Source organism: Phodopus roborovskii, unplaced genomic scaffold, assembly GCF_943737965.1.
Source record: "Phodopus roborovskii unplaced genomic scaffold, PHOROB, whole genome shotgun sequence".
Taxonomy (NCBI): Eukaryota; Metazoa; Chordata; class Mammalia; order Rodentia; family Cricetidae; genus Phodopus; species Phodopus roborovskii.
The window spans coordinates 57698-75488 of NW_026125478.1; positions in this window are offsets into that span (position 1 = coordinate 57698).

Sequence of the window (17791 nt, forward strand, 5' to 3'; positions counted from 1 at the left end):
CTACTATCGTTCTAGTATGAATGTGGAGAACACTTGATAAATTGTTTTACAAGGTAGATTTCGTTCATAGGGTTTCTCTCCAGCATGGGTTAGTTTTGCACTGAAGAGTTGTATGCATAGGCTTTACCACACTGAGTCCATTCATAGGATTTGCATTCAGTATGGGTTATTTTATGAACTGGTAGACTTGAATGCATAGGCAATACCACAATGATTATAATCATATGGTTTCGCTCTGAGGGTTTTTTTTTTGGCATTATAAAAATTACATTATATGCATAAGTTTTTTACAATAACAAAGTTCACAAGACGTCACTCTAGTATGGGTTCTTTTAGGAAATAGATGATTGTTGTGAAAAGGCTTTCCCACACTGATTATACTCAGGGGATTTCTCTCCTGTTTGGTCTATTTTATGAATTTGGAGATCAGTGTGTTGGGTAATGGCTTTCTCACAATGATTACACACATAGGGTTTCTATCCAGTGTGAGTTATTTTACAACATAAAAAGAATACTATGAGATGCAAAGGCTCTACTACATTGATTACATACATAAGGCTGCTTTCTACTGTGTGTTCTATTATGTTTATGTCTTGTGAAAAGGTTTTACCACATTGATTAGATTCTTATGGTTTTTCTCTGGGGTAGGTTCTTGTTTGAATTTGGAGATGAGTGTTTCTTGCTAGTATGTGTTTGCAGAACACTGCTATGTATGAAGTCGTTACTGCAATCACTACATTCATAGGGGTTCTGCCTAGTATGGGTTCTTTTATGAATTTAGAGGAATCTTGTAAAACGGTTTCCTCGTGAATATTTCATTCATAGGTTTTTCTCACCACTGTGAGATATTTAAGAAATTGGAAGATCAGTGTGTCCGAAATAGCTGTCTCGCATTGACTACATTGACTGTGTTTCTCTGCAGTGTGGGTTATTTTATACATTACATGATTACTAGGATATGCAAAGGCTTTCTCATATTAACAACATCCATAGGGTTTCTCTAAAGGGAGGGTTATTTTATAACTTAAAAAGATTACTATGATATGCAATGGCTTAACAGCATTGATTACATTCATATGACTTCTCTCTAGTATTTGTTCTACTATGTTTTAGGAGACTACTATCCTGTGAAAAGGTTTTCACCACATTGAGTCATTTTATAACTTTTCTCTGGTGTGGGTTCTAAAATGAATTTTCAAAAGTCTATTCTGAAAATGATTACATTCATTGGATTTCTTTCTATTATGTATTTGTTCACCACTGCTCTGTATAAAGACTTTACCATATTGACTATATTCCTATGGCTTTTCTCTATGATGAGTTCTTTTAGGAATTAGGAGAACTCTTGTAAAAAGATTTTCCCACTTAGATTTCATCCCTAGGTTTTCTCTCCACCATGGGTTATTTTTGCACTGGAAGACTTATATGCCTAGGCATTACCACATTGATTACATTCATAGGGTTCTCTTCAGTATGGCTTATTTTATGCACTGGTAGACTTGTATGCATAGGCTATACCTAATTGATTATATTCATAGGGTTTATCTACAGTGTGAGTTATTTTAGGGATTAGAAGACTTGCATTAAATGCATAAGCTTCATTCCAATGACAAAATTCATTAAACTTTTCCGTATTTTGGGTTCTTTTATGAAACTGGTTGAGTCTTTTGAAAAAGCTTTGGAACAATGATTATATTCATAGGGTTTCTCTCCAGTGTTGGCTATTTAAATGAGCTTGGAGAACAGCATGTTGGTACATGGCTTTAAAACTGATTACATTTATTGGGCTTCTCTCCTATATGGGTTATTTTATACCTTAGGAGATTACTACGATGTGCAAAGGTTTTCTCAAGTTAGTTACATTGATAGGGTTTCTCTAAAGGAGGGGTTATTTTACAACTTATAAAGATTACTATGATATGCTAAGGCTTTCCCTCTTTACATTCATAATGCTTACCTCTCCTATGTGTTCTATTATGTTTTGCAAGACTACTGTCCTGTGGAAAGGTTTTACCACATTGATTACATTTTTAGTGGTTTGTCCTGTATGATTTTGGAGGTGACTGTTGTGAAAACACTTTATCACACTGATTACATTCATAGCATTTCTTGCTAGTATGTGCTTGGAGAGCACTGCTATGTATACAGTCTTTTTTGCAATGACTCCATTCATAAGGATTCTACCTACAGTGGGTTCTATTATAAATTTAGAAGACTCATGTAAAACAATATTCCCACATAGACTTCTTTCATAGGGTTTTTCTCCACCATGGGTTATGGTTTTCACTGAGGACTTATATGCATAGGCTTTACCACATTGATTACATTCATAGGATTAGTCTTCAGTATGTTTATTTTATGCAATAGGAGACTTTTATGCATAGGCGTTACCACTATGATTATAGTCATATGTTTTCCCTCCCGTGTGGGTTATTTTATGCATAAGAGGTAATATATTACATGCATAGGCTTTATTATTATAAAATTCGTGAGATTTCTCACCACTATGGGTTCTTTTGTGAAATAGGTTGATTCTTGTGAAAAGGCTTTCTCACACTGATTATATTCATAGGATTTCCCTCCAGTGTGGGCTACTTTATGAATTTGGAGATCAATGTCTTGGGGAATGGCTTTCTCACGCTGATTACATTCATAGGTTTTCTCTGCAGTGTGGGTTATTTTATTCCAAGGAGAGTACTATGATGTGCAAAGGCTTTCTCACATTGATAACATTCATAGGTGTTCTCTAAAGGGTAAGTTATTATATAACGTTAAAAGATTATTATTATATGCAAGGTTTTACCACATTATTTACTTATACAGGTTCTCTGTGATTTGAGTTCTAAAATGAATTTGGAAATGAGAGTTGTGAAAACACTCTACCACACTGATTACATTCATAGGGCTTCTTTGTAGTATGTGTTTGGAGGGCAGTGCTATGTCTAAATTGTTTAACACAATGACTACATGAATAGGAGTTTTACCTAGAATGGGTTCTTTAATGATTTTGGAAGACTCTGTTAAAAAAGGTTTCCCCACATATATTTCATTCATAGGGTTTCTGTCCATTATGGGTTATTTTATGTATTAGAATAAATTATGTGCATAGGTTTACTACATTGATTAAATTCTTAGGACTTCTCTATAGTATGTGTTCTTTTAGGAAATTGGTCGTTTGTTCTGAAAAGGCATTCCCACATTATTACATCCATAGTGTTTCTCTGCAGTGTGGGTTATTTTATACCTTAGAAGAAGGTATCTATGATGTGCAAAGGCTTTCTCAATTGAGCACAACATAGGGTTTCTCTACAGGGTGAGTTATTTTACAAGTTAAAAAGATTACTAGGCTAATGAAATGGATTTACCACATTGATTACATTCATAACTCTTCTCCTTAGAATGTATTCTATTAGGTTATGTATTCTATTGGGTTAGGAGACTACTGTCCTGTGAAAAGGATATACAACATTGATTATATTGATAGGATGCCTCTGTTGTGTGCATTCTTATGAATTTGGAGATGCCTAGTCTGAAAACACTTAACCACACTGATTATATTCATAGCATTTGTCTCAAGCATGGGTTATTTTAAACTCGACCAGGGAACATAAAAGATGGAGTCATTATTGGTTTGAAGAGAAAACTGAACCTAAAGAAATGTCTAGAGACCTACAAGACTGACTCCAACTAACAATTTGAGCAACAGTGGAAAGGCTACCATAAATGCCCTTCCCTGATAATGAGATCAACAACTAACTTATCCACCATCATGGAGCCCTCACCTAGTACTTATTGGAAACAGAAGCAAACACTCATAACTAAACACTGAGTCAAACTAGAATCCAGATGCAGAGAGAGGATGAGACCAGGTTGCAGAAACACATAGAGACAGCTGACCCGAACAAGGAGGACCTAACGGGACCCCAGACTGATAGCTGAGACTCCAGCATGGGACTGACTCAGACACTCTGAACATGGGTCTCAGCTAAAAGGACTCAGCTTACTAAGGGACCTCAGACAGTGGAACCAGCATGTATTCCTGGTGCACAAAAGGACCTTGCGAACACATCCACCATGGAGGGATACTCCCTTTACATAGAGACAGAAGACAAGTCCTACTCCCTACTTCAAATGACTTGACAGATTTACATGACCCCACCTGGATGGCATAGCCCTACATGTGGAGTGCGGGGAATAGGGAGGTGGTTAGGGTACATGAGAGAAGGGACAGAGGGTGAGAAGGGCAGAAGGAGGAAGGGAAGAAAGGAAAGGGAACAGGGATTAACATGTAAAATAAAAAAAGTTAATTAATTAATTAAAAAAATTTTAACGCATCCACAACGCCATTGAATATATCTGTATGAATTAATTTTACAATTTGGTCTAATCATAAAGAAGAATCAGATCTTAAGATTCTTATCACTGTTTACTCTCATATTGTTTCCCTTCACTATGGGTGGTTTTGGATCTTTGAATACAACTGTGATGATTAACATTTATAGCATCTGTTTCTCTATATGAGATTTTTCTCACATTTGAAGAGAACTAGAAAAACTCATGAATTTTTCTATAGTCTGAGTCATAATACGTTTATAAAATGAACCAGGACAAACAGAAGTACATATACATTTCAAGTATGCATAAGACTTTTCTGAAGTGTGACTTGGTTGCTGGAAAAGCAATTACTGGTAAACTTGCATCACATTCAACAAATCTATTCAAAGTGGGTGCTGTTTCACATATTCTAATTGTTCTGAGAGATGGAGGGGTATGTTGCTTCTTTTGATACCCTTATGTTCATATGGCTTATATCAAGAGTGACATATGATATACCTAATAAAGGAAGAATAACAGATAAAAGGTATCCACATTGCATAACCATGATTTAACTTTCTGTTCCTTGTAGACATATGACATAGAGAATAAAGTTTCTTGACAACAGTTGCCCTTTGCTCTTGACGCTAACTACCCCTCCTCTTACTTAACTTAGCAAAGGCACAAGTATATGAATAGCACAAGCTTTACTATAAATTATATGCTTACTAGAAAGTTTTGAACAGGTATTTAGCACTTATTCAAGGCGCATACCTTATGTAATATAAGTGGTATAAACTAAATGGATTACCAGATCTGCAGCAGAGCTATCATGGTGCTGTGATTGAAATGGTGATATCTCCTAAGGCATTGTTTCCTTGTCTACTCTCTTAAAATAATGCCTTACAAACAAAATTCACCTAATTGACACTGAGGTATATGGTTTTGTGAGAATTTATTAATCATCAATGCCCTTTAAGCACTTTAATTACATCGTGGCTGCCTTTAAAACTTACAGACACCTTAAAATTTATTGAGGCATATTTGGATTAGCATGCACATCAAAATTACCTTCTGTGTGGCTTAAAACATAGTACCAGAAAATGTCTGATACATGATTGGAAATTGTGCACAATTTAAGTTATTATCTTCAGTGAACCTTAGAACCATGCCTGATTTAGTCTCATCATCCTTCCTCAGTTTCAGATGTAATTACAGAGGAGCATTAATAACCAAGAAACAGTTGCCCCCTTATTTTAAATTGTGAAGAAAAATTCAGTCTTACCTTTAGCAGTGAGACTCGTAGTCTCCATCATCACACCTTTATAGAGATTCTCCTGGGAAGGATCCAGCAGAGCCTACTCTTACACAGTTAAGTCAACATAGACCATTACATTCTAAAATGTAACATAAATATATGAAAATAGAAGTGATACTAACAACACTGTAAATGTATATACTTCCTTAAAAATGTAATTATCATGCTTCCCACATTAAATGACACAAAAGTTCTAATGGAAGCGCCAAGTCACTTAAGAAGAAACTTGAATAGGAGGGTCACCTCTGTCATTTCTGAAATGACTATTAACAAACATACAAAGAGAAGCAAACAGATCAATGGTACTCAGTGCATATCAGAGACATCACATGAACAATTATTAACTACAAGAAAGATGAGCAAACTGGGTATAGTAGCTTATGTCTTTAACTGGTTCAGAAAACAGGGAAAAATCTGGTACCTGATGATTCAAGAATTTGCAGTTGGCAACAGGAAATAATCAAACTCCAGGCTGAAATCAGTAAAATGCAAACGAAGAACAGTAACAAGAATCAGTGATATCAACAAGCTATCCAAGCCAAATAAAAGGCAGAGAGAATTTCTAAGTTATCAAAATCAGAAATAAAAAGGGGAACCTAACAATAGACACTGAGGAAATTCAGGCAATCTTTAGGTCATACTTCAAAAACCTATACTCTACAAAATTAAAGAATATAGAAGAAATGGACAATTATCTTGGTCGGTAACATACACCAAAATTAAATCAAGACCAGATAAACAATTTAAATAGACCTATAATCCCTAAGGAAATAGAAGTCATTAAAAGTCTCCCAAACAAGAAAAGCCTAGAACCAAATGGTTTCAGTGTGGATTCTACCAGAATTTCAAAGAAGAGCTAGTATCAATGATCCTCAGATTGTCACACAGAATAGGAACAGAAGGAACATTGCCAAATTCTTCTTTTGGGGCTGAAGTTACCTCGATGCCCAAACCACACAAAGACTCAATTGAGAAAGAGAATTACAAACCAATCTCCCTATGAACATTGATGAAAAAATACTCAATAAAAAATCTAGCAAGCCAGCTAGGCAGTGGTGTCGTGTGCCTTTAATCCCAGCACTCGAGAGGCACAGGCAGGAGGATCTCTGAGTTTGAGACCACCCTGGTTCCAGGACAGTCTCCAAAACCATAGAGAAAACCTGTCTCAAAAAATAAAAAAAGAAAAAAAAATTGGCAATCCAAATCCAAAAACACATGAAAAATAAAAATTATCCAACAAGCAGGCTTCATCCCAGAGACACAGAGACACAGGAATGGTACAACAAAGGCAAATCCATCAATGCAATCCACCATATAAACAAACTGAAAGAGAAAAAACATGGTCATCTCATTAGATGCTAAAAAACAGCTTTTAGACATGTAAAAACAGCTCTGTCATGAACCCTACTAAACCCAAAGCTGTATCTAATAACCAGAACTCAGTGATACCACTCAAGACATATAACCAGAGATGGTCCTAGAACAGTATCACATCCACTGGATAGTACATAAACAGAGACCAAAAACAATGTTCTACTCTTGACATATGAAGAGACATGACCTTGATCAGCCCTGGGTATAGATTATCTCCCCCAGGATCATGATCCCAGAATCAGAAACTTCTGTTAGAGAATGGACCTGATCATCAGCTAAGATACATTGCACAGTTGAGCAGCCCTGATAGGACTACAATTGGGAATTCAGAGTTTGAATGTTCTGTGATGACCCTTGGCATACTAAAATGCTTTACAATGAATATCTACCTTCTTGCTCACAAAGGTTAGGATCACTTTCCTATACCTGATTATTGCCTTAAATCTACATCAGTATAAGGAAAGGAAAACTTTTCCAAACCAGGTGCAAAGAACAGATTTTTAAAGAAATAATGTTTGATTTCTATTATACACCTAACACAACTTGTTTTGCTATGATTGATTTATGAGTCAAAAAAAATTGAAAATAAGTTTATCCCTGTTTTGTTTGGTTTCTTTTGTTTTGTTTTGTTTTTGGTTTTGTGTGTGTGTGTGTGTGTGTATGTGTGTGTGTGTGTGTGTATTTATGTGTACATATAAGAGAATGTCTTCCATTTGTGTATAAGTGACACACCAGAAAAGAGCAGATCAGATCCACTGAAACTGGAGAAGCAGGTAGTTCTGAGCCTCCTAATTTGGATGCTGGGATCTCTAATCAAGTCATCACAAAGAAGAATGGGTGCTGAGCGACCTGCCAAGCCCAATAATACTTTTTATTAAATAATCTAAATGTCTAGCACAGATTAAAAAAATTCACACGTGAACAAATAATAAGTATAAATGATCCCAGGGAACATGATACATCCATCAATAGGCAAAGACAATGCCCAACAATTTAATTTATAAGAAAAAACTTGATTGCAAAATTTCATGCAAAGTGGAAGCACTCAGAATGAACAATGCAATTATGAAAGAAAAAAGTATACTCATTGATACAATATGATTTCTATATTTACCATGAAAGCTACAATAATGAAGAATGTGCACAATATTTGTAAAATAGAGGATGGAAAGAAAAAGCCAAGAACAAAAGCAGGAAAATAAACCTTTAACCAAAAGCCCAAAGGAAACTCAGCCAAACACAGCTACCTATGATTCTATGTGTACTGAAAGGAAAGAAACACAGATTTTTCAAAACTCAAAATAATAATAATAATAACTAAAAGTGACTTTAAACTGTTAATTTTCTGACCCTCCAGCAACAGATGTTTCTTGCAGAGAGGTACCATACTCTAGAACCTGCCCAGCAAATGTAAGTCATCTCCTGCAGAGCCTACTATGGCTCTAAAGTCCCTCGTGCCCCCTTGTAGTTTCAGGCAAACCCAGCCAATGTCCAACCTAAAAACAATGTGAAGAACAATATAATGTCTGCTTCCTGCCACAATGATTATGTCACAAGATGTGGCATCTTCCATATTCACCTGCAAAATACTTTGCTAACCTGAAATACCTCTACAGCTCAGAAACTCCTTTTGTGGCCTGGAACTGAACTCCACTGAATCACCTGATGGTGGCTGTCAGAAGCAGAAAGTTGAAAGCTTTCTAATAATGTATTGCTGAAGCATGATGCCCATCAGCTCCTTTCTATGTAAAGTATCTATAACATTTGTAAGAAAAAGCTCAAAGTGGAATATAATGTTCTGAACTTCTGGAACAAGACCTTAAGTTTTCCAATCTGTCTTCTCATTGCACAACAAAAGCAATGCAAGCAATGCCTGTGTGTGCACACTGGACAGTGATAGTACAAGCCCATAGACTCACATGCCAGGATGGCAGAGCCTCCCCCTACCCCAGGGAATCCACACTCAACAAAGCTCGGAGGCCAAGGGCCACTGCCCAGGTCAACACGGGAGCCAACAGAACCTCAATCTGGCTCACGGTCCATCCCAGCCCAAGCAGTTCAGATTCTGAGAGCTCAGCCAACATGTTCTTTCTGGTCTGGGGACATTGGCCCCAAACTCAACATGGCACGGCTTATGGTCTTTCTTATAGCTTCCCACAGCAGAACAGGAGGAGACTCTGGAACGAATCTGTAAGGTACCTCCCACTGGTGCTCCTAATGACTTATCTTTCCCAAAGCCATCATTGCTGGTCTTCGGGACATCAGCAATTACCCTACTGGGTGAGCAGAGATCAAATGACTCAGCCCACACAGGCCCTCCCAGCTTTGTCCATCTACACTAAAGCCAGACAGGGTCCTAATCTGGGAAATTCACAGTTTAGTAAAATCCTCCAATCTCCCAGAACATTTCCTGTTTCTCTTCAAAGGCACAGGGTCCTATGTGTGCACATTCAATTACACACTCAATGTACAGCACAGCCTTCCCTTTGCTTCACACCTGGAAGGTCCTGTAACCAAACGGAAGGTCAAATCCAAACAGTCTCTGTTGTTAAACGAAGAGAACACAAGAAAGGGCCTATGGGAGACCTTAGGGCCTGAAAGAGACAATGGAAATAATGTAATTATAATTATAAACATTATGTTAAAAAGTTGAAACAGGCTTTATGGTCATGTGCTCCAGAGACTAGGAATTTGTATTAGAGCATAAGAAATGCTACTCACACTATGTCTCTCAGGGCTACCATCTTAAACCTGGAAAAAACAGTCATGTAGGCATAGCAACACCATTTCATCCAGTTCTCCTATTTATGTAGAAATGGTGTAACTACAGTAATTTTGTTTCATGGTAAGGTCTCTTCTTTATCTAGATTCTTGATTGCCTGATCCGCTCATCTAAGAAATAGCCAGTCAGGACATTTATGGAACATCTAAAATTGATTACCTGACTCCACATGGCTAATGTGAAGCAGTGTCACGGCAGCAAAGCTTTCTTACTTCTTCTTGCCCCTCACTTTCTGTGCTGTGTCTACACCTGCTTTACAGTTGGTGAATGAAATTCTTACAGGTTCCCACTTCACTTGAAAATTCACAATAAAAATCTAGAAAACTTGGAGGATATTTGTTTACTGGTTAGTTTTTCCTTCCCAGAGACTAGTCAAGGCCCAGCCTGGACAGGAGAAGCAGAATTAGGTATTAAAAGCAATTCTCAATTACATAGTTCTTAAACCAGGAAGCAATGGAAAACAGAGACAAAGGGATTATGGCAGTGATGCATTTAAAGAAAATGAAATTTAAAAAATGTTATCAATAACTGATTTTTTAAAGGAGATAAAAAATAACTGAAAGAACACTTAGCTACACTGACATTGAAACAGAGTAGACACTTCCTGGTAGGAAGAATACCAATAATAAAAAACTGTGAGGAATGTTAGCTTCTGAGTGCTGTAAGCTGACACATGGAGTTGTGTTACAGCCAATGGCCTGTGTCTCAAACCTCTGCACTGACTTAACTGTATAAACCAAGATTGCACATATCAGCATAGGACAGTTGGCAAATTGGAAAATTAATATTTAGTAGTTTAAGCTATCCTCCCTAAACTGTCCACCCACCAATTCTGTCTGTCTTCATACACATGGAAGGAATTAATTCATGCAGGAAAATTACAGTCACCAACCCTGCCCCTCTGCAGCTCACTGCCTTAGACTTCTTCACTCTGTGATCTACCCATTGTCTACTGTTTCCTCCTGCAGTGTACACAGGACACTGTATTGTCTACTCTGTTTCCTCTGAAGTGTGCCCAGCACACTGTTCCTCCTCGTATGGTCTGAAGACACACAAATCCTTTTCCAGTTAGTGCAATAGACAGCCCACTATGTGACTCCAAACTGGAGGTTGTAGAACCCTGTGGGGCTGCAGACCTGTAATGCAAGAATTTAGGGTGTTTAGTCAGGAGGAAAACAAAGGCAATGCATTGTGGGACTACAGACAGGGTTCAAGTCCTCTTCAATTAATATAGGAGACTTTTCTCAAAACCACATTTCAAAGATGGGAGAAGCCACTGTTCTAGAATTAATATAACTTTAGGGCACACCGGGACTTAATGTTGGTTGTCACCCTGCAATGTTCCCTTGAGCAGCACATTAGAGGCCTTTGATGGGGAGGTAGAACTTATGGGTGTTTGTAAATCAGGGTTGTCTCTTTTGTTATGGGAATGTAAAGGCAGATTAATCCTGGTGAACAAACATTTACATCCTGTCACAGTTATCATTGCTTATCATTGGGGAATTGGCCTCGAACTCACAGAGATCCACGTGCTTCTGCCTCCCAAGGGTTGGGATTGAAGGTGTGCAACACCACACCTTTATCTTCAGATAATCTACTTCCTAGCTCCACACTCTGATCTTCAGACAACTTTTATTTTTGTTTTTGCTTTGTTCTTGGTAGTTTGAATTTTTTGTGACAAGGGTTTCTCTGTGTAGCTTTGGAGCCTGACCTAGATCTGGATCCAAGTCACAGAGATCCACCTGCCTCTGCCTCTCAAGTGCTGTGATTAAAGGCATGTGCCACCTTTAAAGCACAAAATACCACCACACTTGGATATTTCTAAACACAGCCCTGGGGAGTGAAGTTGTTCAGAGGCTACGAACCTGGCCTATAGAATTGCTCTCATCACACATAACCAAGCTGGACAAGGCAGGACGAGGCAGGTGAACTCTATCTGGCCATTGGCTCCCACTCAGCCAAGGGAGAACTAAACACACTGGCTTCTGAGCCTCAACCGGACACTCCACCTAGTCGGGGGACAGCGCCCCCACTCACCATGAGCAGCCACTCGCCCCCAAATGGGGAGTGCAGGCCCATGGTCAGTGTGATGGGACACACCGCCAAGCATGGCGACAGCAGTCCCCACCCATCGCCAGCCACACTCCCCGCATGGGGGCAGCGCCACTCAGGCACCCAGGCCCACCGCTCCTTTCCTGTGAAGAGAGGCTTCGGCCCACAACTACTCCTCCTCTGTGAAGAGCAGAGGCCTCCTACTCTCCTTTCCCACAGCTCCTCCTCCTCTGTGAAGAGCAGCCTCAGCCCACCGCACCTCTGCCTCTGTGTGGAGAGGCCTCGGGCCACCGCTCCTTCTCCCCTGTGAAGAGAGGCCACAGCCCACCGCTGCTCCTCCTCCTCTGTGAAGAGCCCTCCGCTGCTCTCCAGTAAAGAGTGGCCCTTCGCTCACCTTCGCTCATTGCAGGGCAAAAACCGGTTTGAACCAGATCCATCCAGATTGAATCGGATTCAACCAGTTTGAGCAAGTTTGAACCGGTTTAATCGGGCAAAAACCGGTTTAATCCGGGCTACACCGGTTTGAACCGGAATCAACCGGTTTGAGCCAGTTTGAACCGGCATAAGCCGGTTTGAACCAGTCTAAACCGGTTTGAACTGGTTTAATTGGGCAAAAACCGGTTTGAGCTGGTCTAAGGCGGTTTGAACCGGATTCAACTGGTTCAAGCCAGTTTGAACCTGTCTAAACCAGTTTGAGCACGTTTGAACCAGTCTAAACCGGTTTAGTCAGGCAAAAACCGGTTTGAACCGGATCCATCCAGTTTGAACCGAATTCAACCGGTTTGAGCCAGTTGGAACCGGTGTAAGCCAGTTTGAACTGGATTCAACTGGTTTGAGCCAGTCTGAACCGATCTAAGCCGGTTTCAACTGGTTTGAACCAGTCTAAACCAGTTTAATCGGGCAAAAACCGGTTTGAACCAGATCCATCCATTTTGAACCGAATTCAACCGGTTTGAGCCAGTTTGAACCGGTTTAATCGGGCAAAAACTGGTTTGAACTGGTGTAAGCCGGTTTGAGTCGGATTCAACCAGTTTGAGCAAGTTTGAACCAGTCTAAACCGGTTTAGTCAGGCAAAAACCGGTTTGAACCGGATCCATCCAGTTTGAACCGGATTCAACCGGTTTGAGCCAGTTTCAACCGTTTAATCAGGCAAAAACCGGTTTGAACCGGTCTACATCTGTTTGAACCGGATCCAACCGGTTTGAGCCAGTTTGAACCGGTCTAAGCCGGTTCGAACTGGTTTGAACCAGTCTAAACCAGTTTAATCGGGCAAAAACCTGCTTGAACCAGATCCATCCAGTTTGGACCGGATGCAACCAGTTTGAGCAAGTTTGACCCGGTTTAATCCGGCAAAAACCGGTTTGCTCCGGGCTACACCAGTTTGAACCGGAATCAACCGGTTTGAGCCAGTTTGAACCGGCATAAGCCGGTTTGAAACAGTCTAAACCGGTTTGAACTGGTTTAATTGGGCAAAAACCGGTTTGAGCTGGTCTAAGGCGGTTTGAACCGGATTCAACTGGTTCAAGCCAGTTTGAACCTGTCTAAACCGGTTTGAACCAATTTGAACCAGTCTAAACCGGTTTAATTGGGCAAAAACTGGTTTGAACTGGATCCTACCTGTTTGAACCGGATTCAACCGGTTTGAGCCAGTTGGAACCGGTGTAAGCCAGTTTGAGCCGTATTCAACCGGCTTGAGCCAGTTTGAACCTGTCTAAGCCGGTTTGAACTGGTTTGAACCAGTCTAAACCAGTTTAATCAGGCAAAAACCGGTTTGAACCAGATCCATCCAGATTGAATCGGATTCAACCAGTTTGAGCAAGTTTGAACCGGTTTAATCGGGCAAAAACCGGTTTAATCCGGGCTACACGGTTTGAACCGGAATCAACCGTTTGAGCCAGTTTGAACCGGCATAAGCCGGTTTGAACCAGTCTAAACCGGTTTGAACTGGTTTAATTGGGCAAAAACCGGTTTGAGCTGGTCTAAGGCGGTTTGAACCGGATTCAACTGGTTCAAGCCAGTTTGAACCTGTCTAAACCAGTTTGAGCACGTTTGAACCAGTCTAAACCGGTTTAGTCAGGCAAAAACCGGTTTGAACCGGATCCATCCAGTTTGAACCGAATTCAACCGGTTTGAGCCAGTTGGAACCGGTGTAAGCCAGTTTGAACTGGATTCAACTGGTTTGAGCCAGTCTGAACCGATCTAAGCCGGTTTCAACTGGTTTGAACCAGTCTAAACCAGTTTAATCGGGCAAAAACCGGTTTGAACCAGATCCATCCATTTTGAACCGAATTCAACCGGTTTGAGCCAGTTTGAACCGGTTTAATCGGGCAAAAACTGGTTTGAACTGGTGTAAGCCGGTTTGAGTCGGATTCAACCAGTTTGAGCAAGTTTGAACCAGTCTAAACCGGTTTAATCAGGCAAAAACCGGTTTGAACCGGATCCATCCAGTTTGAACCGGATTCAACCGGTTTGAGCCAGTTTCAACCATTTAATCAGGCAAAAACCGGTTTGAACCGGTCTACATCGGTTTGAACCGGATTCAACTGGTTTGAGCCAGTTTGAACCAGTTTAATCGGGCAAAAACAGGTTTGAACCAGTATAAGCCGGTTTGAACCGGATTCAACCGGTTCAAGCCAGTTTTAACCTGTCTAAACCGGTTTGAACCAATTTGAACCAGTTTAAACCGGTTTAATTGGGCAAAAACTGGTTTGAACTGGATCCTACCTGTTTGAACCGGATTCAACCGGTTTGAGCCAGTTTGAACCGGCATAAGCCGGTTTGAACCAGTCTAAACCGGTTTGAACTGGTTTAATTGGGCAAAAACCGGTTTGAGCTGGTCTAAGGCGGTTTGAACCGGATTCAACTGGTTCAAGCCAGTTTGAACCTCTCTAAACCGGTTTGAGCACGTTTGAACCAGTCTAAACCGGTTTAGTCAGGCAAAAACCGGTTTGAACCGGATCCATCCAGTTTGAACCGGATTCAACCAGTTTGAGCAAGTTTGACCCGGTTTAATCGGGCAAAAACCGGTTTGATCCGGGCTAAACCGGTTTCAACTGGATTCAACCAATTTGAGCCAGTTTCAACCGGTTTAATCAGGCAAAAACCGGTTTGAACCGGTCTACATCGGTTTGAACCGGATTCAACTGGTTTGAGCCAGTTTGAACCAGTTTAATCGGGCAAAAACAGGTTTGAACCAGTATAAGCCGGTTTGAACCGGATTCAACCGGTTCAAGCCAGTTTTAACCTGTCTAAACTGGTTTGAACCAATTTGAACCAGTTTAAACCGGTTTAATTGGGCAAAAACTGGTTTGAACTGGATCCTACCTGTTTGAACCGGATTCAACCGGTTTGAGCCAGTTGGAACCGGTTTAATCAGGCAAAAACTGGTTTTAACTGGTGTAAGCCGGTTTGAGTCGGATTCAACCGGTTTGAGCCGTATTCAACCGGCTTGAGCCAGTTTGAACCTGTCTAAGCCGGTTTGAACTGGTTTGAACCAGTCTAAACCAGTTTAATCAGGCAAAAACCGGTTTGAACCAGTTCCATCCAGATTGAATCGGATTCAACCAGTTTGAGCAAGTTTGAACCGGTTTAATCGGGCAAAACCGGTTTAATCCGGGCTACACCGGTTTGAACCGGAATCAACCGGTTTGAGCAAGTTTTAACCTGTCTAAACCGGTTTGAACCAGTTTAAACCGGTTTAATCGGGCAAAAACTGGTTTGAACTGGATCCTACCTGTTTGAACCAGATTCAACCGGTTTGAGCCACTTGGAACCGGTTTAATCGGGCAAAAACTGTATCCTAGCACCCTAATCTCTAACAGGCCTGATTATCATACACTTATCTTTGTGGTGTTTTAGAGGCAGTCCTCCCTCAGCTAAATTCTACTTTGTGAGACTTACTATTTCCTAAGAATTGGTAAATCCTTTATTTCGCCAATTGTACTCTTCTACATCACGGAGTACTAGTGAACTGCTGCACAACACATGAGATGCCTTTTTCAACCTCAACAAAATTGACTATAAATGAAACTAACAAGTTAAATGCAAAGTGCTGACCATCTAGAAGATACTGAAGAAACTAGGCCTCTCAAGAGTTTGGCGACCTGCTTTCCATGAATGGACCAAAAGCATGTTGAAGTTGACTAGAAAGATGTTTCTACTCACAGCTCCTTGCTCCCAATGCTCTGAGTAGATTCAGCCCACAAAGCAGTTATTCAAGGTCTGACCCCGGGTCCAATGAGTTTCAAGGACCACATGGGACATCACAGAACAGGGAATCTGGCTGCAGGTTCCTACCCAGATCCAGCACCTCGACATCTGCTCCTCCCCATCTGGGGACATCAGCCCCTTGCCCACCATATAGTGGCTTCCCAGTTCCCTGCAGCACAACACACATACACACACACACACACACACACACACACAAAGCAACAGCTCCAGCTACTCTTCAAAGCCAGTCCTGAAGCTGGTGGCCAGAAAGACCCTGCACCACTTCTGATTGGCAGGTCATCTGATGCCTGAGTAACAAGAGCACCTCCCTTAGGGTTACCCAGCACAATGTTTCCTAGCCATGCCTTCCCCCAGACACAGATCTTTTCCAGATCTGCAGAGATATTCATTTAAATATCACCTGGCCATGGATGCAATAGCTGACCCTGCTATTTTACTGCACTCCATAGGCCCCTCCCATTTTCCTCCTGAACACAATGCAGTTAACTTACACAACCCAATACTCAATGTGGAGTGGAGTGCTTTTCCTGTCTAATGGGTGGATGGAGGACCAGAATATTAAAAATTAAAGAGAGCTTTTAAAATACAAAAGATATTTTTATGTAACTTCATGGTGAGGACAGGTAAACTGCTTGTCATTTTTAATCTGGTAGCTGCAGGGTCTTCAGACAACCATGAGAAAAGCAGGAACCAGATTACTAACAAGGTAATAGGTATTTCGACCCCCAGAAGGCTAGGTGATAGTTCCAGTGCTTTCGACTTTTTATTCCTGATGTTTAGATGAAATTCTTTTTTTCAAGGCAAACTAATAGCTTAATTATTTTATTTGTTTGCAACTAAACTTATTAACACTATATAATTAAAATGTACAAAGATGAACGTTGAAGTTTTTTTGTTAGATTTAAGTCAGAGACATGCATTAATAAGAAATCTTAAAATGTTAAATCAGATATCAACAACTGTCTTTTAATATATCCTTACGTTGGAAGGCAAACTTTTGAATTAAAACTAAGATTTTTTTTCCAAAATAAAGCTGTAATTAATAAAACTATTCTATATTCAAAATTTTAATAAAACTTTCCTTTCAAAAATTATAGTAAAGGAAACATGGCATTTGTAAAATGTGGTCATGAACAAGTCACAGTAAAAATAAATGTATACATAACTCCCACCCCCTTAAAACAGAGGCTGCTTTCTGCTCACAGCCTCAGGACTAAAGAAAGCAGCAAACAGCAAATAAGCAACTCAGGCTAGGGGTTGCCAAAACCAAAATCTAACAGTTGAACGTGGACACCTTACCAGAGCTTGGGGGAACCTGGACAAAAGATCCAGATTCTTTGTTGAAACTGATGAGAAGGTGAAGTGGCTGCTTCCAAGTAGCAGTGCTACAAGGCCTGGCCCTGCCCTGCACTAACCTGAGTTGCACTGAGCATATTCTGATGTCTGCTCCAGTGAAGATTTTGTTCCCCCATAGAAGTCCAGTGTCCAGGGAGCTCCTTGACTGCATGAATGAGGTGAGCTCAAACTCCACAGGGTATTTTAAGGCTTTTAAGATGCAGAGGTGGATAACACTAAATTGGAGTCAAAGTATTTTTCCAGCACAGCTAGGCAGAGTTCATGTGTCTCCAGTTTGTTCTAATTTCTCACCATGTGTTTACACTACTCAAATTCTGTGCCTGGAAACAGTTCCTGTATTTTATGATAATACTTACACATAAAAC